The sequence below is a fragment of the Megachile rotundata genome, chromosome 7, assembly GCF_050947335.1.
Source record: "Megachile rotundata isolate GNS110a chromosome 7, iyMegRotu1, whole genome shotgun sequence".
Classification (NCBI taxonomy): Eukaryota; Metazoa; Arthropoda; class Insecta; order Hymenoptera; family Megachilidae; genus Megachile; species Megachile rotundata.
The window spans coordinates 9,894,836-9,917,785 of NC_134989.1; the positions used below are offsets into that span (position 1 = coordinate 9,894,836).

A 22,950-nucleotide genomic window follows, 5' to 3' on the forward strand; every position below is an offset into this window, starting at 1 on the left:
ACTTGAAAATTTAAGATTTAATTTACCGCAGCAATCTAATAATTTAAAAATTTTAATACCAAGAAATTTGTACCAATACCAAGAAATAACACATTTGTAGAAATTTGGAATCCTAAAAATACAAAAACTTATATACACAAAAGCTTGATAACAATTTCTAGCTTAAAATTGCGAAATGCACATGTATGTCATACGTATAAAGGAAGCCCACGTTGCAGTCGAGTGTACAGAGGCGGTACCAGTCGGCGTTTCACGGTCGAAATCGGGAACGAACGTTGGTGGCAAGGCTCGATCGGGTTTTCGATCGTCGATGGGCGCAAAATAAATCACTGACCGCGTAAACTCGTGGACAGAACGGTGGCTTGACCGTTCGATTAATCGACGACGAAAGGGGAACGGAAAGCGGTGAGCCGTGGAAAAGCGTTGCGTAAGTCCTGAGCGTTTAACAAGATTCTGCGGTGACCGGTAAACGAGTGGCCGGCTTTGTGAACGTTAAGGGTACTTTCCATTAAATTGCTAGAAAAAGTGAAACAAGTTCATACAATCCTATATCTTCAAATTCTTAAACGAAAAGATAATTCTAATCACCATTGATTTTTTATCAACTTTATTTTTTTTTTAGGAATTTACAGTAAAAATTAGATAATACTGAAGTGAAATAATATTTTTTATGGTATTTTTTAATATTTATTTTTTGAGGAGGTACATTTAATTTTTAGTTTTTTGATACTGGAAATATTATTTTATTTATTTGTGTTGGAATAGTTACTTTGGTGAAGGTGGTTGAGTGATGGGTTTAAGAACCAAGTGGTCGACAGTTCAAATCCTCTCATGGTGAATTATTTTTTTTTTCTTCTTTATATTTTCTTTTCTTCATTTTTTATGGATACATACTCTTATTATTATAATAATTTATCTGTATCTTTAAATATACCTGTGTTATATTATTTGCAATGTACAAAATGGTGCATAAAGATGTAACATTGTATTTATGATAAGAGCAAAGTTAAAATAATATTATATATTCCATATCATAGTTAATGAGCTATTAAGACAATGTCTTCATTGTTATTATTATAAAAATTTATTTTTATATTTTCTTTAATATATCCACAATTGTGTTACATTATTTTCAGTGTACAAAATGGTACATAACGATTAAGGTATTTCAACAAATATGTTTTTTCTGTTTTCATCCTCCAAAAATTTAGTGTATGGTATAAAAGAAATTCCTTAAAAATTTGAGCTCAACAATTTTTATTTAAGAACTAGCTTAAAATAATTTTCTATTAGTATATTATTTTTTTATCATATGAAACTTGAGAGGATTTTTTTACATCATACAGTAACTTCTTACAATATGAGAATGAAAAAATAATTTTTTTTGAACCACTCTAATAATATAAAATTGTACCTACAATATACACAAAGTTCAAATAAAATTATACATTGAAAGCAATTTATACATTGAACTAGTTAATTATCTATTTAGAAGAAATGTGCAACGCTGTTAACATGGCAAAGTTATATGGTATCTTAAATCGTTTATCTGTAATCTTGATCGTTCATTGTAACCGGTAGAAAAAAAAAGAATCGTGTGAAAATTCATCGAGTTTCTTCCGCAAATTACGGAGCCAAGGCGAAACACTTAAATCGACGATCAGGCGATAACGAGAACGCGAACGAACCAACGCTCGATAAGATTAATTCGCTGTTCGGCAAGAATAGCCTTTCGAGATTAAATCGATCTCGTTACTGGCCCTGAGAGATGGTCGATGACCTACATTTCGTAATTCTCTTTAAACGGACACTTTAGATACTTGCTCTCGTACTTATCGAAGTATAATAATCAGCCGAGTGTGCAACAAATATACGTATGTATATCTAAGGAAGTACGTGTGTGTATATGGAAGTATATGTACACTTTCGAGGAGGTGTTTAACTTGAACGAAACTAGTTTTCGCTCGAAACGGGTAATTGGATCATGGTTGAATTAATAATTTTGCGATTTTTCGAGTTTGAGATCTACGGGGTGTTTCAGGAGTCTTGAAATAATTTTTTTAAGCACTTTTGGGAATTTTATAACAATATGATGGATGTTGAATAAAATGTAGGTTGAATTAAATTGGTGGTTCAGTTCCACAGTTTCTCAATTTTCCAAATTTTCCAAATATCCCAAACTTCTAAATACCTCCTCAGATCCCACATAGCCTCTCATCTTAAAAAACCCGTAAAATCATCACCATAGAAGTCCAAAGTCAAAAAACCCAATCAAAGCGAACCTCGACGTATCATTTGTCCGTGTAAGGCCTAGGGAAGCGCTCCTCAGTGACACGCGTCGAGGCACGCAAGAGGGTGGAGGCGCGAAAAAATAATCGCGAAGAAGGAGGTCGCGTTCCTGTGCGAGTATATACGCTTCGCGTGCGTCCAAGCCGGTTCTACGGTCGATTACAGCGTGACAAATTGTGTCACGCTAAAATGCCGCCTTCTACCTGGCGACAATGCAATCGTTCCTCTTTTCCTCCCCGGCGAGACGCTCTCTCGCGTAGCAAAGCGCGAGCCACGCTAATCTCCGGTCCGCGCAAATGCGCAAATATTTGCAGGGGTCTTGTCCGTGGAATTGCATTTCCGTTACGATCGTTCGTGTAAATAGCGAAGCTAGAAAGTGCTTCGTGTTTTGGTTGCTCGAACAAATGGCTTTAACGTACTTAGCGCCGGTGAATAGCCCGCGATTGTCGGCCAGAATTGAAATTCTGGATGCTGGCTGGCGACCCGTTTTGTTGGGCGAGATTGTTGGTTACCGGTTGTTTGTCCTCGACGGATCGGGCTCTTCGAGATGTATGTGGTAATGAATTTTTGGATGACCAAATTGTATTGTAGTTATTATAGGTTCATTTCTATATAAGCATGCTAATTATGATTTTTAATACTTAGGCCAGGTTTATATTATGCAAATGTTGGAGGACTATGCAAGTAGGTAGTTGAATTTTTGGAACGGATTACTGGCATAGTGTAAGCGATCCTTTACTCTTCTGGACCTCGCACCCATGCTGAATCACATTGGCCCTTGACCAACTGTCTTTACCTCCATATCTTTATCTCTACGGTAATTCCACACGTGGTAATTCTACGCGTAGTAATTCTACGCGTGGTAATTTTACGCGTGGTAATTTGACGCGTGGTAGTTCAACGCGTAGTAATTCCACGCGCGGTAATTCTACGCGTGGTAATTCTACGCGTGGTAATTTGACGCGTGGTAGTTCAACGCGTAGTAATTCCACGCGTGGTAATTCTACGCGTGGTAATTCGACGCGTGGTAATTCCACACGTGGTAATTCGACGTGTGGTAATTCAGCGCCTGGTAATTCGACGCGTGGTAATTCGACGCGTGGTAGTTCGACGCGTGGTAATTCAATGCGTGGTCATTCGATGCGTGGTAATTCGACGCGTGGTAATCCAACACCTGGTAATTCGACGCATGGTAATTCGACGCGTGGTAATTCGACGCGTGGTAATTCGACGCGTAGTAATTCGACGCGTGGTAATTCGACGCGTGGTAATTCGACGCGTGGTAATTCCACCCGTGGTAATTCGACGCGTGGTAATTCAACGCCTGGTAATTCGACGCGTGGTAATTCAACGCCTGGTAATTCGACGCGTGGTAATTCGACGCGTGGTAGTTCGACGCGTGGTAATTCAACGCCTAGTAATTCAACGCTTGGTAATTCGACGCGTGGTAATTCAACGCCTAGTAATTCAACGCTTGGTAATTCGACGCGTGGTAATTCAACGCCTAGTAATTCAACGCTTGGTAATTCGACGCGTGGTAATTTCATCCGTGGTAATTCAGAGACCTACACTAATTGTGAAACACCTCGTATAAAGACACGTAATATCGAAACATGTTCAAAATGAATCTGATAAAATTAATCGACCCAATACAAATTATACAAGTCTTCTTAAATAAAGTATTGTAAATTCTTCCGAAATCCAACAAAAAGTTTGCAGGAATATTCGACGCACTTTTCCTTGCTGAAGAATCCTATATCGAAGCGGATTCGAAATTTGAATAAAAGACAATTTCAGATGATTAAGGTATAGAAAGAAGATTGAGTTGTAACAAATGATATGATATATAGTAATGATATAGTATATCCTTATAATGAATGTAGAGAATATAGAGTATAATGAACTGGAATTAAATGGTTAGGTTTCGAGATCTGTTCGAAGCAACTGGGTTGTATGTTACGCTGCAGATGATGTGAAAGTAGTTTGATGACTTATGGTTAGCAGCTGGCAGTTAATGTATAAAGATGAACAGCGAACTGAGATGACCCAGAAATTTAAAAGGTTTCATCTGAATTCCATTCATGGATTAGTCTTCCTATGTCGATAGAGTTTTGTTGTTTCGAGAGGTGGAAAGTGGCACAAAGCAATTTTCTGAATGTAAAATGGAAAACGATTAATTGGAGCGTGATCTTTTATTTTTAGTTTTGCTGTTACTTATGGATTTGGGATTTTTTAGGTATTTACTTGTTTTTGGATTTATTTTAGGAATTTTATTTTGTGTTTATTTATGGAACTTAATTTAGTATTTATTTTAAGAAGTTAATTTTGTACTTATTTCAACAATTTCATTTTGTATTTATATAAGGAGTTTAATTTTGTACTTATTTCAATAATATAATTTTCGTACTTATTCCAACAATTTCATTTTGTGGTTAATTTAAGAACTTAATTTTGTACCTGTTTCAACAATTTTATTTTGTAACTACACTTGTATACATTTAAATGGTTAAACTAAATTTATAAAATATAATAATTTCCTGTTTACATCATGAGATTTCGCAGTAAAATGAAAATGAGTTGATAGTTATCCACAATAAACAAAAAATTGACATAAAAATTGATATGTGAAGTATAATCATTTTCTGCACGTTTATCATAAGAGCATCTCGAAGGTAAATACGATTTTCCTCTGGTTTTCGCCAGATGTGGCCACCTTACTCTTTCATTCATCAATTCACCAATTTTTTAAAACTGTCTGCATTATTGATTTCTATATTGCTTCATTAATAACTGTTTATTATTCCAAATTATTTATCTAAATTTCTAATTTTTGTATAGCCTTTTCATTAACAGTTAAACAGTAGTCTATATGTAAAATCTGTACGTGTAATGTTTTATTTGGGAATCCTAAAATGTAGAATAATAATTATGCAGAAAAGATAAATATTTAAAAATATGATGCATGGAAAAATAAAATGTGATTATTACTTGTACTTAGTTTTGGTTTATGTGACTTTCTTTTCTTTTTTGTTTATAAAATTGAAAATGATTGAAATAGGTTACGTATGAATATTTATTAAGTGTAAAAAATTACAAAAAAGAATTTTGCATCGGCCGGGAATCGAACCCGGGCCGCCCGCGTGGCAGGCGAGCATTCTACCACTGAACCACCGATGCTTCGAATACATTTCTCTATCATTCCCATCTTCATATCACTAAAATTATTCATTCACCATAAATTTGTATTTATTTCCACGAAAAATACGTATAAAACTATATTCAAGCCTAAACATAATATTGCTGCCATTATTATACTGAAACTGCATTTTGGTTATTATAATACAAAAATTAACTAATTTCTATAACAATCTATTTTATTAAATAAACTATACAATTATTCATACTGTACTAACATATTTATTTATAACAATCACATTATAATATATTACAACATAACTAATATTTTACATTAAATATGACATATTTAGAAACAACTCATTATTTATATCATTTCATTAATATCATTCTTAAATTAAATAATTCAAATTACAAAACACGTATTACCAAAGCATGACACCCAAATAAAGCAGAATAGAATGCAGTACACACACGTATTACAATTAGTAGCATAATGATCCATACACGACGTGTATGGACTTTATTTGTTTGAAATGCAAATTGTAACACTGTACCATTAATAACTGGTACAATTTTAGCTAATTACAGATCGATACTATTTCAGTCAGGTAGAGATTACGTGACTCGTTTCTATTCACGTATTTTGGCTATTCAATTTTCAATTTATTGTCGGCTAATCAGCTCAAAATTATTTTATTAACAATTTCATTATTTTTTAAATTATTACATTTCCATTAAAAATTCTACCTTATTAAATATTTTTTTGGTTAAAAATTTTAACTCATTAAAAATTTCTTTTATTCAAAATTTTAAGTTATTGATCTATTATTAATTGTTTGTAAATGTATTCAACTCTGACAGAAAAATTTGTAAAATATTCTGGGAAATAAACTTTCATACAGGAACACATTAATTTGTTGTAATATGATTTTTTAAATAAAGTGTGCTAATCAAATATGTTTAATTTTACTGTCTCCAGCCTTTGTGTAGTAATTTAATTTTCATTAAAAGAATAAACAAATTCATTACTAATATTGGTACATGTACAATTATTTAGAAATAGCACAATGTTCCTCATTAATTTCCCTCTCGATATCACTCTCAGCAATCAGTGTCAGAACCACAATCCTCGAAAATTGGACACTCAAATCCTCTCATTAATTCCCGCAAAATAGCCAACAAGAAGGCGAACAAACAGGAAAGCGACAGGAAATAAGAATCCTCGAGACAGAAGTGTCATCAGGATTCAAGGTTCTTGAGTAAGAAAACGTTGTCCTGGCAAGAACGTTTTAATTAACGGTTCTCATTGCTAGCAGATTTCCCGGGTCTCCGGCAAAGCTAGGGAATCTGGCCCGGTTATCTTGTAAAGTATAAGCGTTTCATCGTACAGCTCGACGATAACTTTCGTTGGTCGCGAATGGTATCGCGCGAATCTCGTCTACGTGGTTGATACGAGATCAGAGATAACGAGCGTTTACGTCGGAGAGGATTTGAACTTCGACTCGCTCGCAAAGCGAGTGGCTCTCGTTTCAACCCCATTGTCTCAAAACGGGGAGAACCACCCTTCTCTTGCCGGGACTCGCTCTAATGCTAACTTGCGGCTTGTAATTAGAACAACAATGCTACAACCTCTCTCCTTCGTGGCCGCAAACTTTCACAGCGTGTTATGCAATTATTATAAGTCTGCGCGGTTACGTGGGACTCTCTAACGATTGAAACTGCGGTTACGCGACTTGCATGCGTCCGCAAACTTTGCTCACGCGAATTAGCGTGAACAATGTTGGTCTTCTGCATGGCAAATGCCCATATAACAGAAGCTCTAGCTATTACTCCTAACCGATAGGGTCCCTGTTGATTTTACGGAAGAACATTTTTGAAGGATTGTAACTTTGTTGTCACTCAAATATGGTTGTTAAACTTTAATACTTTGGTCATAACATGTTAAACCCATCACTATTGGACGTCACCATTTGCGATTTTGCTCTAATCAAACTATGTTATACTTCATGTGAAATTAAGGTGGGTTTAAGTCATCATTTTGCCGACTTCGAATTTGTTAAGAAATAACAAGCTTTCAAACCTTGCAATTTTTATCCATTTTTACAAAAATAGGATTCACTTACGAATTTTTTTCTCAGGAACTACTCAACCGATTGCGCTAAATTCTTTTTTGTTTTATTCCCAAAGGATTGGGCTATTTTCAAATATTTTTTTTAATTCCGTAAAATTTTTAAATTTAAACCCTTTACGTCCCTCATTGAAAAAAAGCAAAAGAAGGATTTGTTTAAATTTTTCGAAATTTCATAACAAATTGACGGAATTAAAAAAAATATTTTAAAATAGCCCAATCCTTCATGAATAAAACAAAAAAGAATTTAGCGCAATCGGTTGAGTAGTTCCTGAGAAAAAAATTCGTAAGTAAAACCTATTTTCGCAAAATTGAGGAAAAATTGCAAACTTTGAAAGCTTGTTATTTCTTAATAAATTCGAAACTGGCAAAGTGATGACTTAAACCCCACCTAATTTCACATGGTCCATAAGTGATGGGTTCATCAGTGAACATAGGTCCACTATAATAACCGTATTACTAAAATATATCCATATACTTTTAGAGTAGATCGTGCAATTAGAGTCGAAAGAAATAGAGGAAATCAAGACGAGACAAAGTTAATCCCGTTCGGGAAGAAAGCCGACAGAAGGGTCAGAAGGGTGGTCTACTTGCGTAAAATAAGAAATCCTTTAACCGAAAAGGACAATTACGAGGTTCCCGTAATCAGTACGGTCGGACAGGCTCGTTAACGTCGAGCTGGTTCGTCGAGGCAATTTCGAGCGAGCAATATCGATCCGTCTTGGGACGACGGTTACCAACGTTCCAGGATCAGCTGGTCGCGAATTAACGACAGACCGGAATAATAACAGTTCAGATCGAAGATCACCGTTAATTGCAAGGAAAACGCCAGCTGACGGGGGTTTACGTTTCATCCATCAGTCGAGAATGTTTGTCTTCCACGGTGAAACATCTTTGCGAACAAGAAAACGACCGAAACTTTCTCGACGATCGTTCGACTAACTTCGGCTAAAGTTGGTAATTAGGGAAAATGATTTTCCACGATTTCATGGAGGAGAAACGGACGTAAGTTAGTTATTTTGAAGATGTAGAGGGGCAGATTTTCGGAATGCTTTTGGTAATGTTTGCAATATCGTTTCTAGTAGTTTTATTGACGTGAAATTTGGGTGGAATTTGGGAGAGGGATTTGTGGAGTTGAGGGGTTTGTGAGTTTAGAGGAATTGGAATGTGGATGTGGATTTGAGGAGTTGGGAGGGTTAGGGTTTTGGTATTTTAGGGATTTGGGGATCTGGGAATTTGGGGATTTGGGAATTTGGGGACTTGGGGACTTGGGAATTTGGGGACTTGGGAATTTGGGGACTTGGGAATTTGGGGATTTTGGAATTTGAGGACTTGGAAATGTGGAGATTTGGGAATTGGGGGATTTTGGAATTTGGAGACCTGGGAATTTGGGGACCTGGGAATTTGGAGGCCTGGGAATTTGGGGACTTGGGAATTTGGAGATTTGGGAATTTGGGGACTTGGGAATTTGGGGATTTTGGAATTTGGGGACCTGGGAATTTGGGAACCTGGGAATTCGGGGACTTGGGAATTTGGAGGCCTGGGAATTTGGGGACTTGGGAATTTGGAGATTTGGGAATTTGGGGACTTGGGAATTTGGGGACCTAGGAATTGGAGGACTTGGGAATTTGGAGATTTGGGAATTTGGAGACGTAGGAATTTGGGGATATGGAAATTTGGGAACATAGGTATATGGTGATTTCCTTCTAAGCTTCCCTTCTAAGTTTTCTAGTTTCAAACCTTCAAGCTTCCAAGCTAAAGAATACCCAAACCTACCAAGATATAAATCTTCAATTTCCAAAAAACATTACTCACACACCCAACCCGCCAAACACATATCTCTCTCCAGCCTCTAAAAAACCATTCAACCGCATATCTCTCCCCGTTAAGACTCAAATAAATTCCAACATTACAACCCACAAAGTATCTTTGGCAAAAGGCTTCGACATGTCGAATAATCCCAATAGATTTTCAGGCTAAGGCGAGAATCTCGGTGCGCAATATGGTCGTTTCTCGTTGGGACGCTATAATTTGTCGCAGGTGGTTCGTCTCCGTAGTCTCCAGGAAATCTGAGTCTTACATCGGGATCCAGCCGGTGGCTTCTCTTCGTTTTGTCCTCTCCTCGTTTCTGCTCGAATCCCGTTCCCCCTTTCGTCGGGAGATAAATGCGAGCAAAAGGGAGCAACTGTTCCGCGTTCCCCTTGAAATTTCATTTCGGTTTTTAGCGACGATGATGATCCCTCTTACTCGTTGCCCGGCTAAGCTTCAGCATCCGTAATCTTGGCCCTCTGTAATTAAATCCTTCCACTTTATTTAGCCGGATCACGCTGGGACGACGCGTTCAACCGTCTTTATACCTGTGCTTATTTCTGCCATGGTTTTTCGGATGCTCCCGGTTGAGTGGCTTTTCTTGTTGAATAGCAATTAGCACGTAATGCAATCCGTTTGCCCGACTATGGCTGAAAAGTAATTTGAAGCTTTGCGTTTTTCGTGTAGCTCTTGGAACACCTTGTTGCCCTCGCTAAAAACACCTTAATGGGATGCTGCCCCTCAATGCGATGGCGCGAAAGTAATTTGGTCACCATTCTTACGGTTTTTGTTCTTTTTTAACATTTTTCACGCTGCCTAATGTTCATATTTTCGTGAGGTCTCATTTTTGACAAATTTTGCAGTTTCATGTAGGCAGTTATACTTCAGATGTGATAACCTCATTTCTGAGTTGCCACATTTTGGAGATCTGGAATTCTTAAATGTTCCTATATGTTTTTAAGCAAACCCTCAAATGAAATAACAGAAATAACATTGTAGGTGTTATATCTTATTATGTAGGGTGTTTTACAATTAACTCTGTGAAAGGTTGTAGCTGAGATGATACTGAACAACTTTTCCCTCTGCGAAAATGGAGTTTGAAGCTTCGTTTCTGAATTATTAACGAAAAACGCCGAAGTAGTGATGGGTTCGAGCGCAACTCCACCGCGGTCGTGAACAAGTGCTTCTACTCTAAGACAGTGCAATGCATTATTAAATAACAACTATGGCATTTCACAATAATTGCTAACTATTCATACAAGTGTTTTGAACGTTGTTTTCAACATTCTTGTCATTGTCATTTGTCAATTTTCAGATTGACAAATTTTCAGCTTGTCAAATTTTCTTATTGTCAAATTGTTAAATTGTTAAACTTTCACCCCTTCAGCACCCTTAAATTCTCAAACCTTCACATCCCAAAGTTCCAAAATCTTAATTCCTAAAATCCCAACACCCAAAACTTTCCTCCAAATAAAATCCCCCACGAAACATATTGCAGCTGACATCAAGCTCATCCAGAATTTCAATCCTTAATTCCAACGACAGTACGTCGTAAATAATCTCGAATTCCATGTATCGTCTTATGAAATCAGGATCGATCGGATTTACCGTTTTCGAATGTGAACGTCAATGGCCGTGACAAGCGAGGCAGGTGGAGAGATCGTTTTCTAAATCCCGAATAGACGTTGGCTTACCGACGAACATCTCGGTACAGTAACTGGTGGACGTAGTTCCGAACGCACGTCCAGCTGGACAACCGATGGGTAGACAAGAGGACGTATAAAAGGAAAAATTTCGAGGGACTGATACGCGAGAACGGCCGTGTAAACCGTCAATCCGGCACTTCTGCTAACTTCCACGTCAATCTGCGTAAGCTTCTTTCGGAGGCTTAAGATGAGCGTGGACGAACGACAGAAAAGGAACACTCGGAGGATGCCGTAAATGTTTTGAAGATTGTTCGGGAACGCCTTTGCTTGAACCTGTTAGCAGCTTGGGGTGGTCCAGATTTTGAACGGAGATATTCTTTTTTGTACGGACTCGATGATAAGCTTTAGGTACGGTGTTGTATTTTTGTTAGTTTTGATATTTTGGAATTTTGCGGTTTTGGGATTTTAGAGTTCTGGGATTGTGGTGTTTGAGAATTATGGAATTTGGGAATTTGAGAATTCTGGAATTTTAGATTTGGAAATTTGGAACTTTGGAATTCGGGGATTTTGGAATTCTGGAGCTTTGGGATTCTGGAACTTTGAAATTCTGGAGCTTTGGAATTCTGGAGCTTTGGAATTTTGGAGCTTTGGAATTCTGGAACTTTGGAATTCTGGAGCTTTGGAATTTTGGAGCTTTGGAATTCTGGAACTTTGGAATTCGGGGATTTTGGAATTCTGGAACTTTGGAATTTTGGAGCTTTGGAATTCTGGAACTTTGGAATTCGGGGATTTTGGAATTCTGGAATTTCGGAATTCTGGAACTTTGGAATTCTGGAGCTTTGGGATTCTGGAACTTTCAAATTCTGGAATTTTGAAATTCTGGAGCTTTGGAATTCTGGAGCTTTGGAATTTTTGAGCTTTGGAATTCTGGAGCTTTGGAATTTTAGAACTTTGGAATTCTGGAGCTTTGGGATTCTGGATCTTTGGAATTCTGGAATTTTGAAATTCTGGAGCTTTGGAATTTTGGAGCTTTGGAATTCTGGAACTTTGGAATTCTGGAATTTTGAAATTCTGCAACTTTGGAATTCTGGAACTTTGGAATTTTGGAGCTTTGGAATTCTGAAACTTTGGAATTCTGGAGCTTTGAAATTCTGGAGCTCTGGAATTTTGGAGCTTTGGAATTCTGGAGCTTTGGAATTATGGAATTCCGGAGCTTTGGAATTCTGGAATTTTGGAGTTCTGGAATTCGAACATGGAATTTTTGAATTCTAGAACTCTGTAATTTTGGAATTTTGGAATTCTAAAATGGAATATTAGAATTCTGGAATTTTTGAGCCTTGGAATATTCGAATTCTGGAATTTTTGAGCCTTGGAATATTCGAATTCTGGAATTTTGGAACCTTGTAATTCAATAATTTGTGTACTTTGGAGTTTGAAAATTTTAAAATTCGAAATTCCTCATAATTTGAGATTTTTTAAATTCCCTATTGCAACACTCAATAACTACCTACTGCATCACAAATACTCCCCATCTAAACACCTACATATCAAAAATCCCATTCCCTGCCCTGCAAGTAAATACAAATTTCGCCGACACGTAGACGTTACCCTATTTCCCTCAATAATTCAAAGGCAACAAAATCAAGTTATCACCACCCGAAGCGATCAAATTTTTATCCAAAACTTCCCTGCATTTTCCGTTGCGCGACATACATTATGCCTGCGGTAACACGCGACAACGTTAATAAATCTACCCCGTGGGTCCAGAGTGCAGCCCTCTGCGGACGAAAGGTCGCTAAGCGATCCGACAGGAAGCATAAATTTTTATTAACTTCTCAGCCCTCTGTGGTTCGTATCGTGGATGGTATAATCGATTTCCAGCGAGACATATCGTGGATTTCCGCGAGCGATCCCTGTCGCAGTCGATAAAGCCGGTTTCCAAGCCCCTCGGGCTGGCCGATAACACGACGCCGGATCGACGTTTAAGCGAGAGGTCACGAGGACGAGATAAGGCGAAACTGCCGGGCACATAAATGGCGGTCGGGTACCGGTGAAACGGATAAAAGGGTTCGATCAGCCCTCAGTCAGACCGTATACCGGATTATCCTTGAGGTTTTGCCGAATTACGAGACTGTCTCTTCGGGGATGATCCGACCGGTCATGCGCCTCTTTCCACCCGGAAATCCATCCGAAAAGCACCGACTTATCGACGTCGTACCGTCAATGGCACCCTTTACTTTTTTACAAGTAGAAACCCTCTTCACGTGGAACTAGTTTTTCGTTATTACGCCGGGAACTTTTACCCTGGGGATCCCCGATGGAACATGTCGTTAGGCAGTTTGTTGAAGGAGTTGCTAGATGTCTTTCGGGTGCTTCCTGCCGTTCCTGATTCGAGCACGCCTTCAAAGGAAAGCGTTCGGGGCATGAAATTAATTTTCACGATGCAGGTACGCTGTTCTTGGAACTTGATAACGTTTCTGACTTCTGACGATGCGCCTCTTTCGCGGAAACGTGTTTGTAATGCGCGATTGGGAGAATGTTCACCAATTTCACTGTCAAAGGGTTGAATTATTTTTGGCATTAGCTAATACATTAGCAGCTACTATTTAAAATGGTAGCTCAATCGAAGGTCAATGCTTGTATTCTTTCGGGATGTTGCGTACAGGGTGTACATTTTTTAAGTTTCAAGGTTTTCTGTCGTCAAGTGGTCGAACCTTCAAATTTCCCAGTTTACAAGTTTGCAAATTTTTTAATCACCGATTTCATGATTTTCCTTGACGAATTTTGACATTTTGAAATTTCTTAAATTCATTCACTCTTAATTCCTCAAATTCAGGACGCTTCTTCAAATTTGCTGTCGATCGTAGATTTAGTGATGTAGTCATAAGTGTCTATGAATTCTATCATCATCTGAAGATCCGAAGAATATCATGTATTATTCATATCACATATTTGATAGATCATTTAAAGGTCCATATTATTTCATTGATGTTAAGAAATAATTTACATGTCCATCTTGATGTTACGTTTACACAATCTGTAAAAATGGCAGAAATTTCTTGTCTGTTATGAAAATAATTCAGAAGCGGTCCAAATGTATGTCAACCTCCATTCAGATCAAACCTCACTATCCATTTAGTTATTTTACTTTCAATTTAAATATAAGTTGATTCAAGGTTAAGTGAACTTGTCACAACCAGATAAATAATAATTGTTTCATTGATCAGACAAGTGTCCTAGGATCGTTAAAATTTCATAACGTATAATAGACGTCGATTACGAAAGGTCAACCAGTTTCAAGCATCCGAAGAGAAAACGCGAAATTAAACGGAGGTAAAAGAATCAACGAGGCAGAGAGGCTGCAAGTTTAATGTAGCCTCGTTAGACCGAAAGGAGGCCTCCACAATGAAAGAAATGGTCCAAGTCGGATGGAATCAAAGTGAAAATGTCGCATCTTCGCGATCTCTGTGTCTGTACTCGCGTTGGGATTAATCTCTTTGAATCGAGCAATCCTTCGTGCCGGATCCCACGGGAACGTCTACGGCGATTTGTCGTGAAACTGGAGGACCGTAACGCGGTTAAGGACTTTTTCTCGTTACCCGCCGCTATCCCCGTAAACGAAGTGGAAGGGAATAAAAAAAAGTTTCAGAAAAAGTTGTTAATATGATAAGTTTGAACGTTGATGAATTAGGATGGCTGAGGTCACATGATTTCTCTTGCATGGACGTTTGCTCATGAATAAGGGATGATGGAATTGTTCTAAAGGGTTGTTGACGTGTTTAGTACCAATATTATTTTCTCTATGTTACTATTGTTTTTTAGTTGCATATAGGGGAGAGTTTTTAGGATATAGGGGAGAGATAACGAAGATGCAAATTTTTAGATTTTTAGGTGAACAAATTTAGAAATTTTTAAGTGGAAGGTTCACATTATTAGATTATGAAGTACTCGCGTATAGAATGTTCTAAATATTCACATTTACAAGGCGGATTTACGAATTAAAAGTTTCGGATTTTACAAATTTACCAATCTGCAAAGCTAGATTTCTACGATTCTACTAATGTACAATTCTACAGTAGTATCAATTTAACAATTCGACCATTCCACAATTCAATAATTCCATGATTCGACAATTCCACAATTTGACAATTCCACGATTCGACAATTCCACGATTTGACAATTCCACAGTTTGACAATTCCACGTTTTGACAATTCTACGATTCCACAATTCCACGATTTGACAATTCCATGATTCGATAATTTCATAATTCTACAATTCCACGATTTGACAATTCCAAGATTCCACGATTTGACAATTCCATGATTCGATAATTCCATAATTCTACAATTCCACGATTTGACAATTCCAAGATTCCACGATTTGACAATTCCATGATTCCATAATTCCACGATTCTATAATTCCACAATTTGACAATTCCACAATTCGACAATTCCACGATTCGACAATTCCACATTTCGACGATTTCATAATTCGACAGTTCCACACTTTGGCAATTCCACAATTCGACATTTCCACGATTCGACAATTCGGCAATTTCACATTTTGACAATTTCACACTTTGCCAATTCCACGATTCGACAATTCGGCTATTCCACTATTCCACCATCCTATAATTCTATAGGTATACAAATCCACAAATTCTATAGGTATACAAATCCACAAATATCAAAATCTACTAATTTATCCATCTACAAATCTACCCTCTTACAAGTCTACCCATCTGCCTCTCTTCAATCTCTCTATCTTCTGACCCTCTACAAGTCTACTCACCTACACATCTACCAATTTCCATATCTAAAAACTTACAAATCCAGAAGTTCAGCATCATGGAAACTCGAGTAATGAAAAATTTAACCTCAGACTTGAGAAATGTATAAATCCTGAAATTTCGTCATTCACGAATCGAAAAACCGAGAAATTTAAAATCTGTCAGGTGAGCGTACCTCGTGGTAGGAAAGAGGGTGCAAAGAATAAGGAGGAAGCTTTCGAAGAGGAACTGGTACGACAGTATAGTTGTCGCGGTCGCTACAAACGAGATAAACTTTCGCGATTTTTCCTACGGTTGGGGCTGCTACGAGCGTGAATATAAACAGGTTCTCCCGAGCGAGTTTTCCCCACTGGCCCTCGCAGCACCCATAGAAAATCTACGACAATTCAGACGTGCCTGCACCTAGCCGAGAGAAACGGGAAACGGGCGTACGGGGACAACGGCTGACGAGAAGCAGCCAGAAAAATGGAGGAACGAGAAGAGGCTGTTTGGCCAGCAGGAGAAATGCAGTCGAGCGATGCAACCCTCGTTGCTGCTCAATTCCGCGTGAAAACGCTTTTGGGACTGCTACGCGGGAGCTGTATCGACGACAGGGTGCATGCATTATAGGGAGCGGTGTTAAATTAAGCGGTTGGCAAAGTGCTGCAAGAATGCTTTGGTGCAACTTTCAGATTGGGGTAATTAGTCAGATTAGGGTCAAGATTAGTATGTGGTAGTTTTTCTTCTAAATACAGATGTCTTATGGAATTTTTATATTTAGGAATTTCTAGTTGTCGAATTTCATATAGAACATCCCTTAAAACCTTATCCAACTTATCCAACATCCAATAAAAAGAAAAAAAATGCTAATTTTTCGTTCATAAACACATTCATAAAACTCCAAGATACAAGATTTCATAACACTAAAAACCAGCAAAAAAGTTCATGAAAATTGCTGATCCTCCAGGGAATCTCCAAGAGTTTCGTAGATAGAATTTTTCACGGCGGTCAACTTACCGTCGTGTTTTCCCGTGGCGGGGTAATAGGAATTTGCTTAATCTCGTTTTTGGTTCGTTTGATAAGTCGAAAAGTTTGGCGAACGGCTCGCAGTTATGGCAGTTCTCGAGTGGCTGGCGAAGCATGGAAGCAGAGCAACAAAGTGTTTCGCGCGTGATGCTTGCAGCACGCAACTCTTGTGGAATAAATAATTCGGGAAGTTTAGCGTTATCTTCGTGAACGAGTCAGAAGTTGCTCGAAACTTGGCCAAGATTAGTCTTGAAACGAAATTATTACGTGGCAAGACTTTCGACATCGGTGAAATCATACCGGGCAACTTGTGTATTTCGTGTTGAAATGCTTAACGTTGTTTACACTTAACGAATAGAAAACAAGAGTACAGTTGTATTCATATCCCTTTAATCTATTCATTGCTAGTTAAATTTATGGCGTTTTGTGTTACAGATTTTATTTGAAGGAAAATATAGATTTTCACAAAATATATTTAGTTACAGATGTGGCACTAAAGATTTATATTAATAAAAAACACTGTGAACTTTAAAATATATGTACAACTTCTAACATCATAATAAATGATCATATTGGACATACATGATCGTTAAGTGACTAATTTACAGACATTTTATTCAATTTTCCTATAAGTTTCTAAACAAACCTTCAAATGAAATAACAAAAATAACATTGTAGGTGTTATATCTTATTATGTAGGGTTTTACAATTAATTCTATGAAAAGTTGTAGTTGAGATGATACTGAACAACTTTTCTCTCTGCGAAAATGAAGTTTGAAGCTTCGTTTTTGAATTATTAACGAAAAACGCCGAAGTAGTGATGGGTTCGAGCGCAACTGTACCGCGGTCGTGAACAAGTGCTTCTACGCTAAGACAGTGTAATTATTAAATAACAACTATGACATCTCACAATAATTTTTAACTATTCATTCAAATTTTTTTAACATAGTTTCGAACATTCTTGTCATGTTACAAATTTTAATCAACATATGCCGTATACTTTTAAATAAAAAGTAAAATGGCAAAATTTGGATAGAAAGATAAAGTATCATACGATTATTAATCACAAGTCAATATAAATCTCTACAGATGTAACTTAAATAAATTTTGAAACGTTATTTCAAATGTGAAACCTGATTTCAATCTTCTAATTCTGACATTAAACTTATGATCGAAAGTGAGAGAATTAAGAATTCGTGCATTTTTCAGTCAGTTTTAATAAACGAAGCGAACAATTAAATCGATGGTGGTATCTTGAAGCAGCGTTAGCGAAAAGTTGTATGCGATCGAGTTGAAGCAAAGTAAGAGAGTTTGCCGCACGCAGCGTTAATTTCCGCTTCTGCCAGCGCGTTTGAAAGCGCGAGCTCGTTTAACAGTTCATTAGCCACGCTACTCTCTGAACGGCGAATTATGCAAAAGGTGGAGTAACTCGGACACCCTTTTCCTTATCACGGCCGAGGATGGTCACGTTCTAAGCCGCCTAGTGTCCTGATATGTACTTATGTATCTCGTCCGTGATCTTCCACTATCGAACTTCCCAAAGACGGAAGCGACAGCATTGTCGAAACGCGAGCGAAACGTGCCTCGAATAATTGGATCGCTGCTTTTGAGTGGAAAAACGAGATCCGAGTGCTCCTTGCTACTGCTTCGCTTCGTTCAACTTGAATTTCAACTACGAAGCTGTAACTTTGTTGAGATACTTCGGAAACTTCGTATCCTTTAATTCGAGAACGAAATTAGTTATTATACGATTACGTCGCTGAACCTGCGAGTAAACGTGGATCTTTAGGCTGCAGGAGGAATTTCCTGGATCTTTGCTCTCTTACATTCTTGTCAGTTTTCAAATTTTTAGATTTTGCTGATTTCACAATTTTGGTTTTTCCTTTAAATTTTTCAACTTCTAAGTTCTTAAATTTTACAATCCCTAAATTCTCAAATTTCCAAATACTTAAATTTCCAAACCCTTAAATTCCCAAGTTAGCAGGTTCCTAAATTCAACAATTCCATCTTTACAAATCCTAATCCCACATTCGCAAATTTTCAAATCTCTAAATTTTCAAATCTTCAAATTGTCAAATTTTGAAATTTCCAGAAATGCTATTTTCCAGCATTCGAACACGAGTCCCAAATTCTTCCATACAACAAATAAAAAGTGCCTGCAAACCGGAAAGAAGCCCGGTGTAAGAGTAATAATAAAAACCTAAAAGGTGAAAATAAAAGCGAGATACGTTGTAGCGAAAGAAGAGACCCCATTGTTCCCGCCGAAAAGGTAAAATTATTTAATTTTCCCGCCATCCCTCCGACAGGAATATATTAAACTCATTAAAAAGTTTGAAATTACCGTGAAACGAGGATAGTAATTCTGTCTGGGCGAATTTCAGCCTCGTTTAATGCACACGAGAAAATCCGTTTCACGTTGCAACTTGCTTACGCAACTTCTTTCTCCATGTTTATTTTTTTAAATATTCATTCACGACACTAGTTCGATACCACAAAATATTCCCGTCTCTTCGTTTGTCTCCCGTCTGTCCAGTTTTTCGACAGTTTTTAGCGCGATACTCCCAAGGGAAATCAATATCGTACAATTTCGCATACCTTGAGACTTTTCGAATTTCTCACGGGGCCGATCTCTTTAGCGTCGAAAGCAAACGTAACTCGTGTTGCGGCCATTTTAAAAAGTATACTTTCGACAAACACTTAGTCCCAAAAAAGAGAAGAGCCTCAAAAATTCGATGCGTTAATGCGATCTTAAATTTTCAGTAAATTACAGTAAATTTTAAATAAATTACTTCCTAAGGAAAATGCTTGGCACGATCTCGTTTCCCATGAAATAGAAACGCGTTCTAACGAGAAAACTTATTATTACATGTCCCCGGAAATTCCTGGGAAAAGCGCGAATAGGTAAATCGTCGATAATCCTCGCTCCAGCGGATTATCGGTGACTAACCGACAACTATATCGGGTTCATGAATTTATTGCGAGTTAAATTTAACCCCGTGTCGCGGTGACGTACCATTATGAATTAATCCAGCCGGAGCCGGATTTTAGAAAGCTTCGCGTTGATTACAGCTAAGCGGTCCGTACTGTTTTCATATAATTAAAACTTCTGCACACTACAGACGAGTGCAAATCCTTCGGTTATCGTGATAGCAATGGATTGCTTTTGGCGATCGTTAATTGCCGCTGAATCTTTCTTGAACTCGTTTCTTATTTTTATGATTCACTGAATTTCTTGGTACTTTACCAGTTTAACTATCAGCAACTTTGTGTCGAGAACTAAATATTGCTCCAATAATGTATTGGTGGTTGAAAGAAATTTGAAACATCCTCTAAAAATGTAGTGATGGGTATAATCCTCCTGTGTTGGTCCTCAAACTTCGGATTGAGCTAAAAAAATTTTAAGAGGTTACTCAAAATAATTTTCTATTGGCACGTTAATTTTCTGTCATATCAAGTTTTTACTACAAATGAGTAATAAAATTGCACAAAATTAGATGTCAGCTTAGAAATCAATAAATAATGAGTCAGGCTAAGAAATTAAGAATAGTAAAAGGTTACTTAAAATAATTTTCTATAGGTACATTAATTTTCTGTCATATCAAGTTTTGACCACAAATAAGTAATAAAATTGCACAAAATTAGATGTCAGCTGAGAAATCAATAAATAGTAAGTCAGGCTAAGAAATTAAGAATGGTAAGGGGTTACTCAAAATAATTTTCTGTTGCCACATTAATCTTCTATCATATCGACTTTTGACTGCAAATGAGTAATAAAATTGCACAAAATTAGATGTCAGCTGAGAAATCAATAAATAACAAGTCAGGCTAAGAAATTAAGAATAGTAAGAGGTTACTTAAAATAATTTTCTATAGGTACATTAATTTTCTGTCATATCAAGTTTTGACCACAAATGAGTAATAAAATTGCACAAAATTGGATGTCAGCTGAGAAATCAATAAATAATAAGTCAGGCTAAGAAATTAAAAATAGTAAGAGGTTATTTAAAATAATTTTCTATAGGTACATTAATCTTCTGTCGTATCAACTTTTGACTGCAAATGAGTAATAAAATTGCACAAAATTAGATATCAGCTGAGAAATCAATAAATAATAAATAAGGTTATAAAATTGAAAATAGTAAGAGGTTACTCAAAATAATTTTCTATTGCCACATTAATTTTCTGTCATATCGACTTTTGACTACAAATAACTACTAAAATTGCACAAAATTACACGCCAGCTATAAAATCAATAAATAATAAATAACGTTAATAAATCAAGCACACTATTTAAAAATAGATTGCCTATAAATCTTCCATATGCTCCACACGCAATTTACAGTAATTAAAGTTACTACTAAAATTGTGGGAGATAACATAATATGTGAACGTGGAATAAAATTTGTATATGGTAGATAAAATGGCGATGGGAATCGAAAATACCGGGTCGCCCTCCTGGGACGAAGATCGTTCGGGATAATTGAAACGTGTCTCCTCGGTATTATTTATTGCCAGCCATAAATCGAATTTACTTGCCTGTATAACTTGTATCGAGGTCCGATTTATTGCACTCGTAAAAACGCTTCCGTTTCCTCTTTGACCCTGTTTTCTGTACGATGTCTCGTTAGACGAAACGTTTCTCCACCTGACGTTTTTCTGTTTCTTTTTATCGCGATCTCAAGATGCTGTTGACGATCATTCGGTTGTGAACACTTCTTCTGACTACCTGCAGTTACAGTTGCACGAAGTGAAAAATTGTAACGTTGAATTGTTTCTTGGGTGAAATTTTTAAATTGTAGAATCGCGACTAAAATTTTATTTTGGATTACGGTTGAATAAACTGTATTTATTTATTTTTATGTTGTGTTTATTTTTGGGCTGCCTATATTTATTTATTTTTATATTGTGTTTATTTTTGAGCTGTCCATATTTATTTATTTTCAGACTATGTTCGAAATTAACATTTTAAGTTAAAACTCTGTTATTCCATTTTCAGCAATCCTGTACCACCAGGTTGAAATTATAATTCCAAATTGAATTCAAAATAATTCCGAATTTGTATTAAAATCTTAATTTAAATTGCAGTTTAAATTCGGACTGTAATTTTGTGATTCTAAAACCACTGTATTTTAAAAAATTTCATTAAAATATATGTTTCAATTAGTTTCAGTAAAGAAAAAAATTTGAACATACTTTGAATTTTTTCCCAAATTTAAACTTTCTTAAAAAAAATAATTAACCGTATCTGTAATATATCTCTCTTTAATTTCGAACGTCTGGCCGTTCGCTGATTCATTCTACTTATCCGCGGTTCTTAAAGTTTCCAAACGCGGGAAATTTCGTTTTTCTCGTTCGCCACGTCGTAAATTGCACTTCGTTTCTCTTTTTATTTTCCCACCGGACCACATTTTTATTTTCCACCTATATTTATTTCGTTTCCCTTTTACTCCCGTTTCTCGCTCCTAATACTTCGCCTCATGCCTTCGCCATTTTCTTTTTGCCTTCCACCGCAACCAGCGATCGGTCAGCGCGCTTAAATTGCACAATTCGAACCTTTTCTTTTCGAACATTTCCCATCCGGAAATTCGCTCACGTCCTGTTGGACTCGTTGCATACACTGTGCCGAACTTCGGGCACTTTTTTTCAGGGAAAAGTCTTTTGCTTGGATTGCCGTATATCTGTCGTACAACACTTTTATTCTTGTAGAGAAACCTCCACGATCGAATCGCGGAATGTTGGAAAATTCTTGTTAAGCGATCATGAAAGTGCTTAGAAATTTGAAACTGTAGGTTTGGGACTTCAGAAATTCAGGATGCGATAGATGCTTCAGTTTTTTACATTATTTTCAATTTAAATTAAGGGTACATTTAATGTGTTTTAGCGTCAAGAGTATAAACTATAAAAGAGTGTTATAAACTACATATTATCTTCATTAATTTAAATTTAAATTAGACGTACATTTAATGACTTCTATCATCAATAGTATAAGCTATAAAGGATTATTATAAGCTACATATTATCTACATTGTTTTCAATTTAAACCAGACGTACATTTAATGTCTTCCAGCGTCAATAGCTAAAAGGGATACTGTCTCCGTTTGGTTGATGGGTTCGGTTAATAGCCGCGGTTTTAATGAATTCGC

General features: G+C 36.8%; 1 protein-coding gene and 1 non-coding gene across 2 annotated transcripts in view; one reads left to right on the plus strand and one right to left on the minus strand.

Moving 5' to 3' along the window:
• The window catches only part of alpha-Man-Ia (alpha-Mannosidase class I a), a 627,691-nt gene that overhangs the window by 63,755 nt on the left and 540,986 nt on the right, over positions 1 to 22,950 (plus strand). The gene's annotated exons all lie outside the window — the stretch shown is intronic.
• TRNAG-GCC (transfer RNA glycine (anticodon GCC)) lies at positions 5,396 to 5,466 on the minus strand. The gene has a single exon. It is a non-coding gene; the product is annotated as a tRNA-Gly (tRNA).